At 35.6% G+C, this 21,017-nt stretch overlaps 1 protein-coding gene and 1 long non-coding RNA gene across 3 annotated transcripts in view; both read left to right on the forward strand.

The window, feature by feature from the left end:
* The first annotated feature begins 4,379 nt into the window (after positions 1-4,379).
* LOC132053465 (tobamovirus multiplication protein 1-like) overlaps positions 4,380-21,017 on the forward strand; it is a 51,816-nt gene continuing 35,178 nt past the window's right edge. The window contains exon 1 of the mRNA XM_059445508.1: positions 4,380-4,385. The gene's annotated coding sequence lies outside the window, so the exon portion shown is untranslated. The remainder of the gene's footprint in view (positions 4,386-21,017) is intronic.
* Positions 11,208-15,068, forward strand: LOC132054833 (uncharacterized). Of its 2 annotated transcripts, XR_009414374.1 has the most exons (5): positions 11,222-11,273; positions 11,396-11,464; positions 12,188-12,242; positions 14,574-14,766; positions 14,990-15,068. It is a non-coding gene; the product is annotated as an uncharacterized LOC132054833 (long non-coding RNA). The 2 variants fall into 2 exon arrangements; XR_009414373.1 differs by lacking the exon at positions 14,990-15,068 and having other exon boundaries at positions 11,208-11,273; positions 14,574-14,844.

The following is a 21,017-nucleotide window of genomic DNA, read 5'->3' on the forward strand; positions in this document are numbered from 1 at the left end:
AATTAACACAAGAAAGTTATTAATAATTGATAAAGAATAAGTAAATAAAAGGAAAAAGTAGACTTATGCCAATTGTGATGAACAACAATAATGGATTTTCGCATTCCTAAGAATGAGTAAGAACTTGATGATAAAAGAATAATGATAATGATAATAAGTAGAGAATAATAATCAATAATAGTGTCTTTTTCCAGTCAGTATTGGCTGCCTAGATATACAAGTGAAAGTCCTATTTATAGGTATCTGATCCTATTTAATGCCTTTCTCGTTGTGTGGATGTAACAACAATCATTAATTGCTGAATTAATGATTGTCTTTTAATTCCTTGATTCTTGTCGTTAGAAACCGTTTTGTCGTTATTGCATTAACTCTATTTCATGCGCAATCAACGGGGTCTTTGTATGTTGTTTCCGTTGATGTTCTTTTCGTTGACTAAGTCTTCGATATCTGCTACTTCTCCGTAACTGCTTTGCTCGGCATTACCATCTACGTCATTGTATAAACTGACACGTGTCGACTAAGTGTTGGTCCACGTGTTAGGTGCGATTTTTTACCCATACAATAGGGAAAGTGGTAATGTTGTGTTGTGACTTAATTGTTCCATTATGATTGGGTTGATGCCACGTGTTGTTAGTATATACTAGGATCTGTTGTTCCAACTTGATTATGATATGGTCGTACCTCACTTATTGACGTTAATACGAGGATAGAGATCTATATGACTTGTGTAGTTTTTAATGATATTGTTGGCGTACCCATGTTGGTACTTGTGACATTGATATATTGTTGGCGTACCCATGATTGGTACTTGTAACATTGATTATGTTGTTGGCATACCCATGTTCGTACTTGTGATATTGAGCTGATTTTTTATGTTGACACATGCATTTCACTCATTCTCATTATTCACGATATACTGTTGAGAACCTGTTGGTACTTGGTGAAACCTTGTGATGAGCTTGGCTCGGTTTAAATGAGAATGATGTGAGAGTCCGATATCCGACATTAGTTCCGGAATCATGGATTGAGTGAGTACATGGACTCCGCGGGTCCCACAGGGTGGTGCCGGTGAGAACCCCCTGTGGGCAAAGATCCGGGGTCTCGTCTGTCTGTTGGGCAAAGATCCAGGATGAGTGGCACTTAGAATTTGCGAGTCACCTTGGGTTGTGCTACCGAGATGTCGATATTTTCATCCAGAGTACATGTGTACACAACATTTGCATGGCATTGCATTGCATTCATACATTATTGCATTGCATTGCATCACGGTTTATATTGAGATGATTTGGTGTTTGTATTTGTAATGTTGGATTCGGATTGGACCTATCGGAACCTGGCATAATTGGGTTTAGATGTTCTACTTAGGTGATGACGTGTACTTGATTACGCATTTGGTTGCCTTATACCTATTGATTTATCTCTTAGATCGTTCGTAGGATCATTTATATGTTCGGCTTACAGCAAAATGTAGAGTAAAGAATAACTTAATGATGAGTAGACTCCTATGCTGAGAATGAATGACATAATGGTATATGACTAGCGTAAGATTGTTGTGAAATTGACCGGTGGTTATTGGTGAGAGGTTTGTATGAGTTAAGAGTCCTGATGTTATAGCATGTGGTAAATAGATGTACGGTATTGATCTAGTTGTTTATCCTGCTTATTTGTGAATTCTTTTACTGAGAGGTGTTTCTAACCATTTTCGGCCTATGATACTTACTCAGTACGCGTTGATTGTACTGATGCTGCTCTTGCTACATCCCTTTTGGGGTGTAAAGTGTTTCAGGTGATTGATTGTGATACGTTAGGAGATGCACGGTACCTATCTTGAAGATCTCCTCCCACTTCATTTCGGGATAGAGGATTAGTCCTAGAGTTGTATTCCATATTGAGATTTATAGTAGTCGCTCTTGCACTAGACTAGACCAGATCGTGGGAAGTCGGAATGACTCTGTAACTATTTAAATGTTGTAATCATTTTTAATCTTGAGTTTATTAAATAAATTGATTTCCGCTGTTAATTATGTATATTTACTGGATTAAGAGGATTGTCTTTACTTAGTTGATGTGTTACTCGATTGAGGGTTCGCCTACTGAGGTGGGAAAGGTAGGTGCCCGCGCGATCCTAAATTGGGTCGTGACACTAACCAACCGTATCTACCTTTTACTTATTTACATTTCGTAGCTCGTTTTAGGACATTTTGCATGTATTTGAATGTATTTGAATACACTATCCAGTTGTATCCAACCTTATTTGATGTCGCGTGTATTTGAATGTATTTGAATACATGCAACCTTATTTTCTTTGAATACATGTGTATTCAAAATGATTGTATTCCAGTGTATTTAAATACACGAAGGAGCTGTGTATTCCAATGTATTTATATATTGATGTATCCTTTAGTTTTGGTTGTATTTGAATGTATTTGAGCTTCGATCGTACAAGATCGCCGCCGGACGTCGCAAGGTTGAATGTATTCGACTGTGTTTGAGTTGTCGCTGGCTAGTATATCACTTTATAGGGTGTATTCAAAAACGTAAATCGGTTGTATCAAACAATGACAGGGGTAAATTTGTATACAAACAACAAAATTTTATATACACTGTATTTACTCGAAAAAATTGTATACAAACATATGTATATTGATCATTCAAATAACACATATAGTCAAATACATCTAGTTTGCCCAAAAATATAATTGGCCAAATACATTAAACTTATATTTACTCTTAAAAAATGACGAATACGCTCAGATCTGAGATACAAGAAGGAGAAGACGCCATTGATTCCGGCTAGACGAATACACTCAGATTTGAGATATAAGAAGGAGAAGAAGCCATGAATTTCAGACAGAGTTGTAAAAATTTCTCTGAAAATTGAGCAAATACTCTCAGATGGATGAATACAAATGGTGACGGTAGTGGTAATGCTGGCAGAGCGGATGGTATCTCCATCCAAATCCAGTGAAGAGGAGGTGTTACCGAGGGAGAAGAGAGAGGGGTGAGAGCCAAGGGAGAAGAGAGAGGAAAGAGAGAGAGAGAGAGAGAGAGAGAGAGAGAGAGAGAGAGAGATCTGGAAGTGTGTAGTTTGCCCAAAACGTCAACTATGCCATGTAAAATTTCCATAAGTTAAAATCCCCCCTAATTAAACTATGATAGTTTTATGAGTTTCATATCTAAATTATTGGGTGTTCACAAAACCCCTCTGAACTATCATGAACTCATTGTGCTAGGTGAGCCCAATTTAAAACCTTTTTCATCTCGCACGCGTCTCTCAACAAGTTATGAGCTCAATTTAAAACCTTTTTCATCTCGCACGCGTCTCTCAACAAGTTATCTCAAATATTTTACCACATTTATAACTTGGGTTGAGGGGGGGGGGAGGTTGAGTGATAATTAATCTAAAGAGAGTTATAGTCCAGGGGTAACAAAAACACTCAATAATTTAGATATAAAACTCGCAAAATAATGATATTTTAGTGGGGTTTTTAAACCTGTTAACTCAAAAATTAATTGTTAAGTATCTTGACTTACTTTGAATGTTTGTAAAATGCGTAAACCGGCTAAAGATGCCTATAAGTTTCAGCAAACAAGCTCTAAGTACTTTAAATTTACCACGACTAAATAGTTAAGAGCTAACACGACATTGAGTTGTTGGAGGATGTTAGTGGAAGAAATTGACAAATAGTCACTTTTCATATCACTAATTAAATTTTAGCGAGCATTTTAAAATTATTCAATATTTAACCATTCTTAATGCAAAAATAAAAATTTGATAAAAATATCCTTAGTTAAAACACTGAAAAACTCCATCAACGATTTGAAAACACAAGGGGAGGGGGGAGCACATTTTCTGTTCCTGCAGATAAACTCAACAACTTCATAGCAACTATCTGATACGGTACCTACATCTTATCCCCTTGAGCCACAAGGTTATATTATTCCTTCGCAGTTTTCAATCAACTACAACTGTGATTTTAGAACTCGTTGACCACCACCGATTCACTCAACCCTTTGATTTTACAAGCTCACTAAAGAAACTTAATTTCTTATATAACTTTTCTCTTTTCACTCACACTCTATCTTCTTCTTTATTACATTCACAATGCAACAATTATAGTGTTTGCTAGAAAACTAAAAGAGAGTAGTCTTGTTTGAGATGGAAATTGCGTGAGATAACCTGAGAAGATCTTCATATTTTATAGTCTTTGTTATGGCTAGTAGTCACTTCAATCCTTGATTGCTTTGGCTCCTTTGTATAGGTCCGAGAGAATGTCGGTCCTATCTTTACGGGTGGCTTAAAAGAATTTATAATAGTCAGTCTTGGACTATCAATTATCTTCAAAGCTGTAAACTGACTTGACTTAATATTGTTCAAATTCTTCTTTAAAGTTCTGGCGTGTGCCCTCCTGAATCATCTTTGGATTGAACTGATTCTCTTATACTGACTTGGGCTTTGAACTTGATAATTCTGACGGCTACATCTTCCATTCCGGGCTTGTTTGCCGAGGCTTCTTGAGTCAGCTGGGTCAAGTCTTTTGGACGTCATTTCCTTGGAGTTTTTGCACGGATTTCCCTTTAACCACATTGGTCTTTAACCTTTGCTACATGGTTGACTTATTTTTCTTTGTTGCAAAATCTGTCATTCATGTAATAACATTTTTCCCAGTAATGTCGCCACATCCTTCACATCTGAGTTGAAAAAAAAAAACTCCATTAATTGGTCCACTAAGCCTACCCCGTATCCAACATCTTAAAGGGCTATGAGATCAACAAAAATAGAGGAAAGTAGGCTCGAGCATGCTCATCAGATAAGGGGGATGAAATAGCGGCATAAATGTTTTTTGCCATCTTTAATTTTAGTATTACCAATTTCATGCTTACAATTGAATTTTATTGAATTTTATTGTAGTTGATTTTAAGTAACTGTAAAAAGTTTTAGCCTAATATATAAGGAAAAAAGTTAAACCCGTAAAACTATTATGGAAAACCCGATGCATAGACTTAAAGTTAACTTTTTAATTGTGGGACAGTGATAGTGATTGGTAATTAATTAGCAATAATAAGTGAAATTATTACCCACAGTATACCACTCTATAGGCAATTAGGATTTTATTGATATTTTGTTCATAGCTCATCTCTGTAAATATGTTGTCTTCCTGGATAGCTCTCTATCATTGCCTCAAACTTGAGTTCCAATTTCTACTTAGGAAAATTAGCAAGTCCAAAATGAAGCATGCATCTCTTAGAGATCACAACTAATCTTTGTTATATAACTGAATGCAACCGTCAGGAGGTCCTGATGATGAAGATATGTCTTACTTTTTTACATTAAGTGCTAGTTTTTCAATTGGCTTTGTTTTTATATATTAAGTATGCTTGGGATCAAGTAGATGAGATATTACATACTTATATATTACCCAACTTGCTTTCACACTTACTTTGTATTACTTGTTTCTTTTTCAGCTGCTATGTGAAGATTGTGTCGACATTACCGGAGAGCAATGATGTTACTTGAGTGACACATTTTATAGTTCTTTGGAGTTATTACTTGGCTATGACTCAAAGTTCATTGTTAGCGGTGCAATAGAAGGGGATTATACCCCTCTGATGATATTCGATTGTGATGGTATAGTTCCTGAAGACTCTTTCTTCAATGACGGTTGGACGATTGTCATTGTAAGCTCATTTTTCAATTTCTTGACTTCCTCTCCAATACTTTCTACATTAATTTATTTCTATGATAAATAAACTGTTGATACCTGCATGTAAGAATACGATACGAAAATTGAGGTAAACTTGGTAGGAGGCCTTAAAGCGACCTCGAGATGAGAATGGTCATCGCACTACTGTGAAGAATGGCAAGGGACGGTTTAAAGTTCAGCGAGAATGATAGTCATCATGTTAAGATTTATGAAATTTCAATAACAATAGTTTGCCTAATTAAGTTTATCTTTATTTTTATTAGTTGTCTAGCTCGCAAGTTGTTGTTTATGTTTAATAGGAGTAATGCAGCAACTTTAAAACTTGTTTGACGCCATTTCTTTGATGGAAATGTGGACTATGAGTTTCTTTATTCAATTTGTTTACTGTATCTTCTTTTCTCTCTTAATTTAATTTCTATCAAGGTTCAGAAGTTCTCTTCTGATCCGAGTTTATTAAAGTATCATAGGATCTATTAATTTTTTTTTATTACTTGTTATATTTAATATTTTAACTAAGATATTACTTTATATTATATATTAGAAAGACCTTGTTTCGACATGTGTGCTTAAAATTCTTTCAAGCTAAAGTTGGGGGTAGTTTAATCTTTCATCACTTAATGAAACCTGGCTTCAGCCCTAAAACAGAGTAGCCACATATCATTTTTCCACCAACATATCATTTTGATCACCGTTGCTCTGGTTCATCGCTTTTCTTGGTTATCTCCTCTCTCTTTCTTCATAGCCAAAACGATAATCCATCTGCTTTCGCCGTGCTTATCTCACATCCGTCAAAACGTGCTTTCCTCGATTCCTCTTGCTATCAAAAATTCAGCAGTGCATGGATTTACAATGCTGGCAATTGTAGTTCTCGTAAGTAGTCATCTTCTGTCCGCTTTTAGCGAATAGTCTTAGGGTTTTCTCTTCTTGATATTATTGGAAAATAATTTGTAGTTTATAGTACTAGAGTTTTCTTAGCCATATTTATCTAAATCAGTTCTATTTCTCCATTTCTAAATCTGACTAGAAGACACCAGGAGGGAAGTACACGATTAGTAGTGGCTATTCTTGGAGCATGGGTAGTGGTACACAAACAACCATGGTGGAGAGCAGTTTGGTCTACAGCGACAGTTCCAAAGCATAGATTTATCTTTTGGTTGGTGATGCATGAAAGACTACTTATGTTACACCCCGTATCTAAGAACTAAGGTTAGATTCATATCATTAGAGTTTTAGTGAAAAAATTGAAGGTTTGAACGTTTTGCGAAAATGGTTGACAGGCCTACTTCGGGCAGTGATAACTCTTTGATTAGTTGGGAATTTGGGAAAGTACCCTCAATGAAAGTTGTAGTACATAAAAATAGCTTTCTAACGATATAAGGACCAGGCCAATCAGAGATCGGATCAAGGAGATATGATCGTCTCAATATGGCTAATAGTAAGGCGTTTAAAAGTCTATAGAATCGGCTAAGTTTTGATACGTCTGCCTTCCAGTCGAATTTCGTGAAAATCAGTTGGGAATTTGAGGAAACTTAAAACATGAAAGTTGTAGCCCTTTGAAATAGCTTTCCAACGGTATATTATGGGCCTTGAACAGAGCTATGTACAAGAAGTTATGCCTATTTTACCGAACACTACGCAAAACCGACACACACCGCTTCTTGGGGCGCGTGAGGGCGCGTGAGAGCGCGTGCAATGGCCCCGCTTCGCGGGCCGATCACGTAACTCTGAGTAGTTACCTGAAGAATGTTGCGCGATTCACCCGCATCGCGGACCCATCGCGAAACAGGTCGATTTCGGGTCGAAAGTTGGATTTCGCGTTTTAAGTTATATTTAACCTTGGAGTTTATTTTCCTAACATCCCTAGTCACGAAAAATCACCCTAAAGTCAGAGGAAACAAGTCCCAAGCCTCAAGAACCCTCCAAGGTAAGTTTTATCATGATTCTAGGTTAAATTCAAGTCCCTAATCTCTTTCTAACTTGAGTAAACCCTTCTAATCCATGTAGTTGTGATTGGAACATTATTGTTGGAGGTGGAAACCCTAGAACCCAAATTCAAGAGGATTGAACGTGAAAAGGTAATGCTTCTACACTCTAATCATTCATAATAGTGAATTGATGAGTTCTTGGGAGAATAGTAAATGGGTTTAGTAAAGAGAATTACACGAACTATAGTAGGGTTTTGGATTGTTCACTTGAGATTGTTATAATCATATGAGTGATGGAGAATGATGTTAATTACACCTAATTGGGATTGTAGAATCAGCTAGAAGTAATAGAATGGGGATTGGGTGAAGAAAACACCATTAATGAAGGTTATGGAGCTTCATGCCCACCTTTGTGTTTGATAAAATGCTTAGATGACCAAAGCATGAATATTATTGCTAATATAGAATCCCTTTGACTTGTATTGATATAGATCAAAGTTGAAAGGGGTGACGAACATTGTATTACGCTCAAAGTTGGAATTAAGGTATGTGAGGCTAACTATCTACGTTAGGGAATGTTCATGATTCTCCTACGCCTCATTCTTCATACTTGTCGTAATTTGACTCGGAATACGCTTTAGCCCTAGTTTCATGATGTGTTGTAGAACTCGTTATCTTTTAGGGTTGCATTGCTGAATTCGTTCATGGTTGACAATTTGAATATCATGAACTCAAAGACGTAATCTTTATAGAGTCATGTATTGTTACCACGAGTCTCGATAGAAATTCAAGATGCTCGAAAATCGTTGTTTTCAATTCAGTCCAAAGATGTCTATTTCAGTTCAGCATTGTTCATTGTTGTTATGGTCTCAGTCCTTATTAATTAACCATAATTATACATATGTGATTTTGCCCGAGGGCACAACACAGTCTTGTGTATACGTATACATGGCCGAGGCCATTGACTGACGCACTACTAGGCCGAGGCCATAGCGTGCATTTATTATTGGGCCGAGGCCCCACATATACAAACACAGATAATACGGTGTGACTCGATACGGAGTGCGGAGTATTCGTATCTCTCTTCCTTGTTATTACGCGCGGTTATCGGTTTCGATTTCGGTATTTTATTCTTCGCCGTTCTTTACATACCGGCACAATTCAAATGTCGATGTCCCTTCTATTGTTAGCAGGGGGGCGCATCTCGCGATGCAGGTAACGACATACAGGTTGACGATCCAGCTACTTAGAAGTGTTCGTATCAGCTACGCGAGCCCGTTCCTTCATGGGCGATATCGATCATATGCGGTTCTTACGATTTTCTAGACGGTTACCTTTTTGTATTCATTGTTAGGCTTCATAAACTTACGATTCGACACCGATATTTATTATGTTAGCCTTGTTGGCGATTTATTCGATTGTTTTGGTTTAAGCCATGTTGGCTACGTTCGGATATTTAGCATTGTCTAAGTATTTTCGCATTATGATTTAATTCGGACCTTTAGTATATCAAAGATGTGTTTTGTTGTTTCCACATTCATTTATGTTTTGATATCACATGTTGATTCAATGTACGATTACTGTTCGCTCGGTCACATGCAGTCAGGCACCGGGTGCCGTGTTACGTCCAGGCCCAGGTTCGGGGCGTGACAACTTACTCAGGTGAGACTAGAAAAGATGGGACTGTGCCAGGACAACTTGTGTGGCCTTTGTGGAAGATCCCCTGAAACTATAAACCACCTCTTTTTTGAATGTGCATACTCACAGATGTGTCTTGAAATGGTGCTAACCTGGCTCAAGGCTCCAAAATGCAGATTAGAAGTGCAAGGGATGTGGAGAAGGCTGGTGAGAGGAACTCAAGGGAAGATGAGTAGAGGGCTTATATGGGCAATATTGGCTGCAATGGTATATCATATATGGAATGCAAGAAATGATGCTGTATGGAATCATAAAATTATCAGGCCTCAACTGATGGTGCAGCAAATACAAGAAGAAAGCAGGATTAGAGCCTTAGAGATGCTAAAGAGAAGAATAACCTATAACGATAGGAAATGGATAGAACAATTGTATATGTAGGAAATGTATAGGGTCAAAAGAGGTGTCATAGTAAGCTAATATGAATAGGTGGTCATGGTCTGATAGGCAGGAGAGATTTACCTGGTTTTTTGTTCTATAGGCTATAAGATATATGTAACTGTTTTGGGATGAAATACAATGAGTTTGTTTGACCAAAAAAAAAAAAAAAATCTGACTAGAAATTAAAAGAAAGTGGTAAAATAAGAGGACGAAGAACAAAGTTGAGCACCCTTCTACGCCTTTTGTTCAGAGGTTGATCTAGCAGTCAAATTGGGAAGAGCTTTTTTTATTTTTTGGTGAAATCATTGAAATTTGTAGTTACTCCTTCGACCTCTCAACTAATATTATGCAACGGATTATTTTTTTCAGTAGCCTGTTTGCATATTTTAAAAAATCAATAGTGCTCAATTATTGTTTGTTTGATATTTGGACTGTAGTTATCCATCTATATAGAAGGACAAAAGAAACTAAGTTGTGGATATTCATTATTAGAAGAAGCATCAACCTTGTGAGTTGTGACTCTGATTGTGACCTCTTTTAGCGTTTAGAAAAAATCAATGAAATTGTGGTAACATTTTTTCAGTATGGTGCTTCGAGTAAAATATCATTCTCCCCTTCACACACTTAAAGCTAGGTAAAAATGTATTTAACTTAAGCAGATAACATTTCTTAAAACTCGAGCAACTGGATGAATGTGGTCAATGTTAGCAAGTTTCTTTTAGATTTTATTTGATCAGAAAAGTCTTGATTATAATTGTCCAACATAATTTGACAGTCATCGTAAATTAGAGACGTGTGAGATCAATGGTACACTCAGAAAAACATGTACTGTGTAAGTGACTTTTATGATCGAGTCAATTATAGTTTTGTCTAGAATTATAAGACATCACATTGTTATCACTTATACCGTGTAACTATCTCAAGCTAGGATACTAACAATGACGCACATTAATATGTTTTGTCGTGCTAAATGAGTAATAATTTCATTTTTCATGGAACTGGATCTCAGGCATATCAGTGCTATTTATTGTTGCAACGCAAATGGTTCTAGAGATAAAAAGATGTGACTACTTTTAGGGATATAGTATTAATTAGAAGAGATGTGACTACTTTTGAAGTTGTCTATTCGAGGGGTGCGCGTATTATGCACCTTTATAGTGACTTTGAGATGATTACTATTTCTCCTGGTACTGCTATTTTGGTAGGAAACTTGACCTTATATCCTTTTAAAGTTGTTTGTTGGAAGTGAGTGTGTTGTGTACACATGCAGTCTGGTTCTTTATATACGGTTTTTTTTTTTTTCATTTTTGACAAAAATAATGAAGACTACTTGCAAGACAATTAAGATTGGTTCCTGCCTTACTTGAAGTCTCTTTTTCTACTATATAATAAGTGTGGGCCTTCATGGACAACGAAGGGTAATACGGTAAACTCACCTTAATACTCTCTCTAGAAACATCCATCTTATATTATCCAACAGAACAAAGGAGTACCTCTGTACGTTCTCTCCATTTTTACTTTTGAGAACCTTTTAGCACTATTCATTTTCTTATTGGACCGATTTAAGGTATGATTCTCTCACAATTTTGCTCAAATTCTTGATATTTCCTTGTCTTCTTCTCTTTCTTTGTTTTTTTTTTTTCAAAATCTCTTAATAGTTCCATTTCATGGTTGGATTTCCTTAGCAAGAACTCTGGAAGCGAGGTTCGATCTCTGTGTTTGAAGCTGCTTTTTATCAGCTGGGTGGTTCCATTTCAGGTATGCTTTTCTTTCAGTTCTCTTTAGAGTTTCCAATTGCACGGCTGAGTGTTATTTGCTTTTGGTGTTATTTTTGATTTCATCTAATTTTCTCCCTCTGAAATTAAATATCTAAGCTTGATTTTTTTACCATACATGTATTTGAGACTGAATTTTATGAATTTTTGTATGTTCTCATTTTTGCTGAGTTGTTCTATGTGTTGAATGTTACTTTTATTCCTCTTTTTTTGGGATGGATTTCACTGCTGTCTTTTCATATTTTCTGTGTGTCTTATCAGTATTTTCTCAGCATACTTGTGTTTGAAACTTTATTTCGGATTTAATCTGTCCTAATTTTTTGTTGAGTTGCTTTATGTGTTTCATGTGATGGTATGGCTTGAAATAAGTGGTGGGGACTAAATTTACTACATTTGGAATTTGGTAATTTAGTAGCCTTGTTGCTAATTTTGGGTAAAAAGTAGAGTCTTAGTTCTGATGTTCTTTTAAACCCATTTCTGCCAAGGTCCTTATCATTATGGTATATATATATATATATATATAAATATATATATATATACATTAATAATAAAGTATTTCAAAATTATTCTTTAATTGAGTTTCTGTTGGCTATAGTTGCATTCCACGTCGAGACTGAAACCTCTTTGAATTTCAATACATAGCAGTAGTGATCATTCATGTTCAATTTGACTGGAATGCAATGGTTGGCCACTTCGGATTTCGCAGGATTTTGAAGCTCAAATTTGCTCGAAGAAAGCAGGAAATAATCTGACTGATAGAGGTAAGTTCCCAGGTGTTTACAGCATTTGATTCTTTATGAGTTTGTACTTCTCTGTGGCTTTTTAAATTAGTGTGAGCGATTTCATGGTGCATTTTTCCCTTATTCCTCCTGTAAAGAAGGAAGCAGATTACTAATTTTATTCTTTACCTTTCTGTTGTGGAATTTAAGGTCATTTTTGCTCAGACACAGATCTTTAGTTCTAAATATTACAATATAGTATTCTTGTTGGTGCAGTTTTCAGTAGATGCTTGCTGCAAACAAAAACCTTGCACGATTGATACTTTCGGTTGCTTCCCTGCAATATTTTCTTTGTGCATATAATAGCGTGGGAGTTTATGGTGTTGGTAGAATTTATGGTCGTAACTCTATGCCAAATAATGACTTCAAATCAAAACCTAAAAATAGTTCTAAGTGCAGAAAGTTTCCTACTTCGATTATTCCACTTTACTTCTTCTTCAGCTGAATAGTCTATCCTTTATATTGCTCTGATTGCTGATTGACCTGTCGCCCTTAAATCGATTAAACCAGTAAGATATCATATGTGACCTTCTTGAGTATTTCTTTGTCCTTCTTCAGTAGTAAGATACATTGAGTTTGTTGTTTCTTTCGAGGTATAGCTTAAGTGGTACTCTGTTAGTTTGAAACCTCAGTAGCTTTTGCCGGAGTTTGAAACAATTAGCCAAGATGGTAAAAGAGAAGCTAAATGATCAGGGAGCCATCCCCCAGCCTTCAGGTGACTTATCCCTCAATTTATGAATCTATTGATAATGCTTTGATGTTATGATTGAAGTTGAAATATTAGATTTTTCATCTATTCGGGGATATCCGATAAAATTAGAACTTTCATCTAAAACAATTACTATATATTAGATAATTTGCTCTCTTTATTCAAATGGGTTGGTAGTACTGATTAAAAAGAAAATTCAAATGGATCAATAGTTTTAATGTAATGGGACGAGTGAGGAGGGTACAGTAGGATCATAGGATTTAGCCAATATGTTACCAGATTTTCATTTTTTTACACAAACCAGTACCTAATAGTCTAACCCTCTTTTCCCTTCCAAAGGAAGAAAGCTCGGAGTATGTTTGCATTTATTAACTTGCCTTGACAATTTGAGATTCAGTAACCTGGTATAGCTTTAGGAGTTTATCCTCTTCTGTGGACATACGGTCTTTTGTCAAATTCTATAGCTCTCCATTCAAATTATCTCCACTCCACTTTGTCTGTTTAGAAGATATTGGTACATAACTGGTGCATAACTAAAGTAAGCATATAAAAACTGAAAATTGAATATAGTTGGTAAATCCCATGTGTATAGATATGTTGCACCAGCATCGAAGTATAATAGCATGTCCTGTAATAGTAAGTTTTCTTGAGTATATGGATGCAGTTGGAATTGTCCTGATATAGCCATCTGAGACATTCTAAGTCTTCTCCCTTTTTAATGTGGTAGTCATGATTTTCAAGTTTCATGCAATTTATAAATACTTAAATTTGTTTTTGATAGCAATTAGAAAAGTTCTACAGGTGGATTTACTTACTCTCTTTAGCTTTCTCCTATTTCAACATCTTTCTACTGTTTTTCATGTTTGAAGATTCTTTCATTAGGACTTATTATAAAATTTTGTTGTGGAATTTTCTTTATCTAATGCACCATGTTTCCTTATTTTCAATTTTCTTTTCTTTATTCAAGCTGATGATAGCTCTATACGTGTTAGAACGTAATCATATGTCTTAAGAGTGTTTGGTGTTGTCTACTTCTATGTTTTTAATAAATCTACATTTTTTAGTTAATTTTTGCAGTTTAGTTATGTTGATGACCCATGTTGTTAACATGGTGCTGAAACCATACCAACACATCCATGTTGTGTGATTCTCAACGTTTGGTTCACTGGTATGTTGCTGTGTTAGGGTGTCTCCATAGGTTGTCAGAGTGACATGTCTCTGAATGTTAGATAATAATATGTTGCAGTAGAAATGTTGAAGTATATTAATTTTAATAAGTGACTTCTCATTTTCAAAAAACTTAGTAAGTTGCCTCCTTCAAACTTTAGTTGTTTAATTAATAATTTAGAATGCTAATACTAAGTCATAACAATGGGAAATAGGTGTTATAGAGGAGAGTGTAGGTCGGAGTAATGAACCTAATTAAATTATTTTGTAGTTATGTCATAGTTTTTTCTTCATTTTACTTTCCATTTCTTACTCCCTTCTAATGTCTTAGTGTCCAAATAATTTGTTAAGTTTAAATTTCTTTAAGAATAGCGGAATTCTCAAATTTGCGACTATTATAACTGAATCTTATTAATTAAATTTGAACATTGATTCAGGCAGGATCCAAACCATTTTGCAGAGACATCCTATCAGCTGCCAGGAGACATGAGCATTTTATGCAAGGAAAGCACAGAGCTGGACTCATGGAACTTACATCAAGTTTACCAAGTTTCCCAAGCAAAGGCTGGAAATAGCTTATGCTACGATGACTGCCAAATCTGAGACTGTTTTTCCCTTAATTTTAGCTAGGTACTGAAGCAAGTTAGATGCTGGAACACTACTCTTTTTCTTTAGCCAAATTGATAAATAAAGAATATGGAATTTTCCAGTGTATGTATGTTTCCATCTGTGAAATTATTTTGGTAATCTTGAAATTGTGCAAATAATACTAACAGCGTTGTCTGGCATAGGCCCGTGCTCAGCACGGTATATTGATCTCTTGGTAATAACTGATGTTTGATAATTCATGTAGGTGGACAAACAAATTCTGGGAAGAATGTAGGCTACACCAAAGCAGTCATGTTTTCACAAGTAAGGTAATGCACTCATTCTTACCTCCTTTGTTTCAAAAGCCCTATTATATCTTTCTTATTTAATCGATCACGTATTTTCTTGTACAAAGAAAAAAGATGTGACAGAGAATTGCATTATGAAATGCTATATGTAACTGTTTTCTCTAAAATTCGTATGACGTGTTTTAGAGTTGCACAAAACCAGTAAACCTTCATAGTATCAGTAAGGAGTTGCAAATTAGATGTAGACATGTACGACATAGAAGCTGTGTCTTGCCTTAGGGCATTGTACTCTCAAGTGGCCCTTGCTTTTTCAAGTGAGGCACCAATACATGGTCAGATTCGAAGTTTTTAAAATTTGATTGCATCTAATAATGACTTACTACCATGTTTCTTGAAGATATAATTGGGTAAGGTAATCTTTTACGCCTTTCAACTGCAAAAGGACTCTGGGATGCGAAATTGGTGTAAAATAAAAAGATTGAATGGTTGTTATGCAGTAGACTGTCTGTTTTGCTAAAAGGTTTACCTTTGTTCTCGATATATGCGTATAAAATCTTTGCCAAATAACAAAATAATGCATTTGGAGTGCTTAAAACTGTTTCTTCTGGCAAATTCCACCTAGCTAAGAAGAAATCATCTATAAAGGAAGAGTTATGAATTTTTGAAGTGTTAATTCACTTTGGATAAGTGATATCCATTCAAGAACCTAAGAAAAATGGGTATTTCCTTTTTGTTTTAATTATAATATCAAAATATAACTATAATTACTAAGATCTAAATCACTTATCATGATGGATGAATAAAGGTGGTTCCAGGTCATGTTTGTCGAATATGCTTCATACCATTTAATAAGGAATATGATATTTGGCTCCAAGTAGATAGATCATTTTAAATGTATTAACGCTTTCAACATGGATTTTCATTATGTTATAATTAGTTGTCCGTTTTTTTATTGGTTTGGAAAAGTTCCTTCTTTAAGAAATAAACCTGACGTTGAACAAATTTAGAAGGACCAATATCTTATAAATGTGGCCACTCACTGGGGTATTTCTAATATGATAGCAAGAAGCTGCATTGCTACAATTTGTTTTTGGTGTAAAGAACATTGAATAGAAGAAGCTGAACAGTTAGTAGATCTTTTAGTCTTTGTAAGTAGTTTAGGCCGTTCTTAACAACTTTTTGGAGGTCTCCAACATGTCCTAAGGCTAAGGAATAAAACTTTACCAGCTTCGGGAAAAAAATAGCATGAAGGTTTCGATTTTTGTATAAAATAACTGAACCTCCTATATATCATATTAATTCTGTTGTTATACTCCTCATAGAGAACTATGAATCCAACATGAGTTGTTGATCAAAAACTTATAGGATATTCCTTATGACATTAATAATCTTTACAATTTCCTTTTAATACATTTTCTGGTCTACTGTTTTGATATAAGGAAGCATTTTGAAATCCTTCTAGCTGGCCATCTTAGTTCCAGAAGAATTGAAGATTGAGCATAAGTATAGTTATATTGATAGCAAATCTATGTATAGTTATATTAATATATGAGTCCATTAAAATATAAAATTACTAACATGTGCAGCTCCTGTTGGAAGGGGATTCAGATTCTCGTATTTTACTGCTTCTATATATATTGGCATATTCTACTACTGTGTTGCCTTGGTACTTTGCCTTGTGGTTTGAATTTGTGGATCTTTGTATGTGCCCAATGTTTACTCCGGTCAAAGTTCGTAAAAGAAGAAGAAGAAGAGGAAGAAGAAGAAGAAGAAGAAGAAGAAAAAAAACAAGAGGAATTGAAGATATAGTATTAATTAGAAGAGATGTGACTACTTTTGAAGTTGTCTATTCGAGGGGTGTGCGTATTATGCACCTTTATAGTCTTTGCATCTTGACTTTGAGATGATTACTATTTCTCCTGGTACTGCTATTTTGGTAGGAAACTTGACCTTATATCCTTTTAAAGTTATTGGTTGGAAGTGAATGTGTTGTGTACACATGCAGTCTAGTTCTTTATATATGGTTCTTTTTTTTTCTTTTTTCTTTTTTCTTTTTTTTCATTTTTGACAAAAAAAATGAAGACTACTTGCAAGATAATTAAGATTGGTTCTTGCCTTACTTGAAGTCTCTTTCTATATAATAATTGCATGACAAGGGACAAGAGTTGGTAAATATTTATTCGTATCGGGTATCTATAATTAGTTAGGCATTGTAATTAATTTTAAAAACTAACAAATTAAAGTAAAAATGTATATCACTTAACCATGATTAAGAGTAAAAAGTATATATGCCATACCTCTATTTTATATTCATTGGCTTGCTCTAAACCCCCGATAATCAATAATTTTTACTATAAACTTTAAATTAAAATCGATATTCAGGATGTGGAGGTAGATAACTAATAGTACTCATCATATTACACATTTCACCTTATTCTGACAAAAATCAAGCTCATATACAATTATTATTAATTTAGCCAGGAGACAAAAATCAAGCTCATACACAATTATTATTAATTTAGCCAGGAGATCCATTCTCTGTCAAAGATATGATTTTTTCGAAATCAAAATCATATCTTAATTTCTACAATTCTAATTTTACATGCTTGCACTCAAAAAGTGACTTAAAACTTTCTCACCTGTCAAACTTGTGAACTTTCTCGTGAACACCTGCTACATGTCAGTTTGATCCTAATATTTTTTTTAATAAAATCGATCAAGCTAGGTCATTCTTTTGGGCCACAAATCGAAAAATGAGAAACTAACTGAGCTTGGTTGTTAACAAATACCGTAAAATCCCCTTCCCATAAACCTTGTCTGTCAACTCCACTTCACGATGCTGATGCTGACACCCCTTTCCCTCTCTTCAAATTCTTTTCATAGTAATTTTGAATTTAGATTTTTCTCTACTTCTCTTTCCTATTTTTACCTTCTCCCCCATTTTTAGCCGTAAATCACAATCTTCTCCACAATTACAAAATCAAAGCTTCTTATTAGACCTCCTCTTTACATTTTTACGTTTGTGAAGCGTTGAAAGGAAATTTCAAAAATTCAAGGAAGAATCTTTTGAGAAGTTGGACAAAAATCAAGCTCGTATACAGTTATTTTTAATTTCACCAGGAGATCCATTCTCTGTCAAAGATATGATTTCCGAAATCAAAATCATGTCTTAATTTTTACAATTTGATTTTACACCGCTTGCACCCAACAAGTGTTTAGGACTTGAAACTTTGTCCAACAGGATAAGGAAGAAGAAAGTCTGCAATTGGACCTTTCGCTCTCAGTGGAGGGTTCAAAGGCCTGTTACCATGGGGCGGTAGCCTCTGCTTTCCTTCACTACTGACTGGATCTGATATTTTTTAACATAGGGTCGAATATGGAGATGTTTGAGCAAATCTTCAGCCTCGAACAACAGCATGGAGAGAACTAAAGTGAAAAGAGTTTTAGTCCAAATCAAGAATGTGCTAAACATTTAACATGCTTTGTTCTTCATGAAGCTCAAATATGTAAATAGAAAGTAAATAGTAAACGTTGAAGAAGTGAGGGATACATAGAAAGAAAAAAGAAAAAAAAGGATACCGTAAAATTATTTTTACAAAAATTGACCAACGTCGTTCCATTTTTTTCAATTTTTTTTTTTTTAAAATTAAGAAAATCGACCGTGCGGCTAGTAGTGAATGGATAATTACTTTTATGCTTAGGACGTCAATTATTTAGGCTTTTTAAATGGGTTTACAAAAAACTTTGTATCTTCCTTGTGTATGTTTCATATCCCGGCATTATAATCCCGGGACTAATTCATCCCATATATTGAGATTATTTTATACCATCTAAAAGATGGTATAAAATTGTCAATCAACTCGATAAAGCGTGATGGGCTTTCCGACCCTTTTCTTCGGCGAACCAAGCCGATTCTCGTGATACTCTTAATCTTCTTTGGACTCTTAAATCATGGAATGAGTGCATAATGTAAGTCGTTGAAAAAAAAAAAACATGCTTTTCGTCTTTCTCAAATCAAGTAAAAGCGTAATCATAGGAAATTTGTAACATAAGGCATAATGATACATCCGCTACGGAGTCGCTTACAAGACTCGATATGTTATATACGTGACTGCGTCCGCAAAGTCTCTAACATAAATCAAGATACCATAACATAGATACTCGACTCGACGCGCAACGCTCAGGAAGGGAAATGGAGCTCGCTAATCATTTGGAACATCTTCTGCTAACATCCTCACTCGTCGTATACACCGCGTGGCATGAAACGCAGCGCCCCCACAAGAAGGGGACGTCGGTACGAATAATGTACCGAGTATGTAAGGCATGGATAACAACATAATATAGATATGGAAGGTAACATGGAATAAGAGAGATAACCTGTGCATCTGCATGCCTCATAAGGCGGATGTCATGCATGCTTAGCCTTTAAAAAAAACACTTTATACATATACATAGTACCATGCCCAGCCATTAAGGCTCGGTGTCGTATATATAGTATCATGCCCGGCCATTAAGGCTCGGTGTCATATATATAGTATCATGCCAGGCCATTAAGGCTCGGTGTTATCATCATAGCCAGCGTTGGCCTCCCGCGTCGGGCCTCCCGCGTCCGGCCTCCGCGTCGGGGGCAACATCATAACATGCCCACTGCAGTGGTGTGCACATCTACGTGCCATGCCCGGCCGACTATAGCGCGGCGCGGTGTGAGAAAATACATACATATATATATAAAGCATGCATGAGAGCCCAATCAAAAGCCACAATTATATCGGAGTGACGTAAGGTCGGTAGCCTCCGATTATATTATGGAATAATCATCATCGCTCTATCTCACCTTGAAGGAACAATCATTATAAGGCGAGATCAATCAACAATGAATAAAAATCAAGAAAATCATGAAAATAACTCAACATTCTCATATTCACATTTAAATCATAAGCTTGGGACTTTTAAACATGAAATCATCATTGTCGTCGTAATCATCATAGAAATATTCTCCTCTTTAGCATCGTCATTAATTTTGTAAAAACATGTCCATTGTTGTTGTCATAAAAGCTTATAGAATCATTAATCTTCGACTCGGAAAATAGGGACATTTTGGAAAATATTTATGGATTATCAAGAAAGAAGTCAGGCCTTGAATCATGAACTCTATGAATCATGAATTTCTAGTTTTTGGGAATAAACATATTTTTGGAAAACATTTATGGATTCACATAAGGGATCATGAGACCATTATTGGGCTGAACTGAAAACAAAGGAACTGCGCAGAGTTCCGCTTTCCTTCCGCATCCACATAAGGGATCATGAGACCATTATTGGGCTGAACTGAAAACAAAGGAACTGCGCAGAGTTCCGCTTTCCTTCCGCGATGCGGAAGGAAAGCGCAAGGTTCTGAGGGCTTTCGCTTTTCTTCCGCGATGCGGAAGGAAAGCACAGGGTCCTGAAGCTTTCTGCGCAGAACTCTGTTTTTCCTTCCGCAGCAACGTTCCGAGGCTAATTTTGAGTGAGAAATCAAGGATCTGATTCTTGGCCTTTCGGGGTGACATAAGATCGTTAACGCCCCGAATAGTTTATGGAATTCATATCGAGTCCAAAGGATTAATCGATGACGATGAGTGAAATAATGTCTTAAAACCAATCAAACGACAAACCTTAAGATTTAAAATACAAAGCATAAGAATGAAATGGAATTTGTTATGGAACGCTCGTGTTTAAGTACTAATTGGATTCATAATAAAGGATTCATGCCTTTAGAAGAAAGGGGCTAGCCTTAACAAACCTGTTCAACCTCCAATTATCCACACTTATTCATCCGAATTCGCGAGTCTACATTTAAGCACACACTTGTACCAAGTTTCAAACTACACTATTTTATATTACGTAAAAATCGACACGATTTCCCCGTTTATATGCCTAGCCCGAATTCTCAATTCAACAACCAACAATAACAATAACGATACCAACAACCAAAAACATCATTCC

Source organism: Lycium ferocissimum, chromosome 4 (genome assembly GCF_029784015.1).
Source record: "Lycium ferocissimum isolate CSIRO_LF1 chromosome 4, AGI_CSIRO_Lferr_CH_V1, whole genome shotgun sequence".
Classification (NCBI taxonomy): Eukaryota; Viridiplantae; Streptophyta; class Magnoliopsida; order Solanales; family Solanaceae; genus Lycium; species Lycium ferocissimum.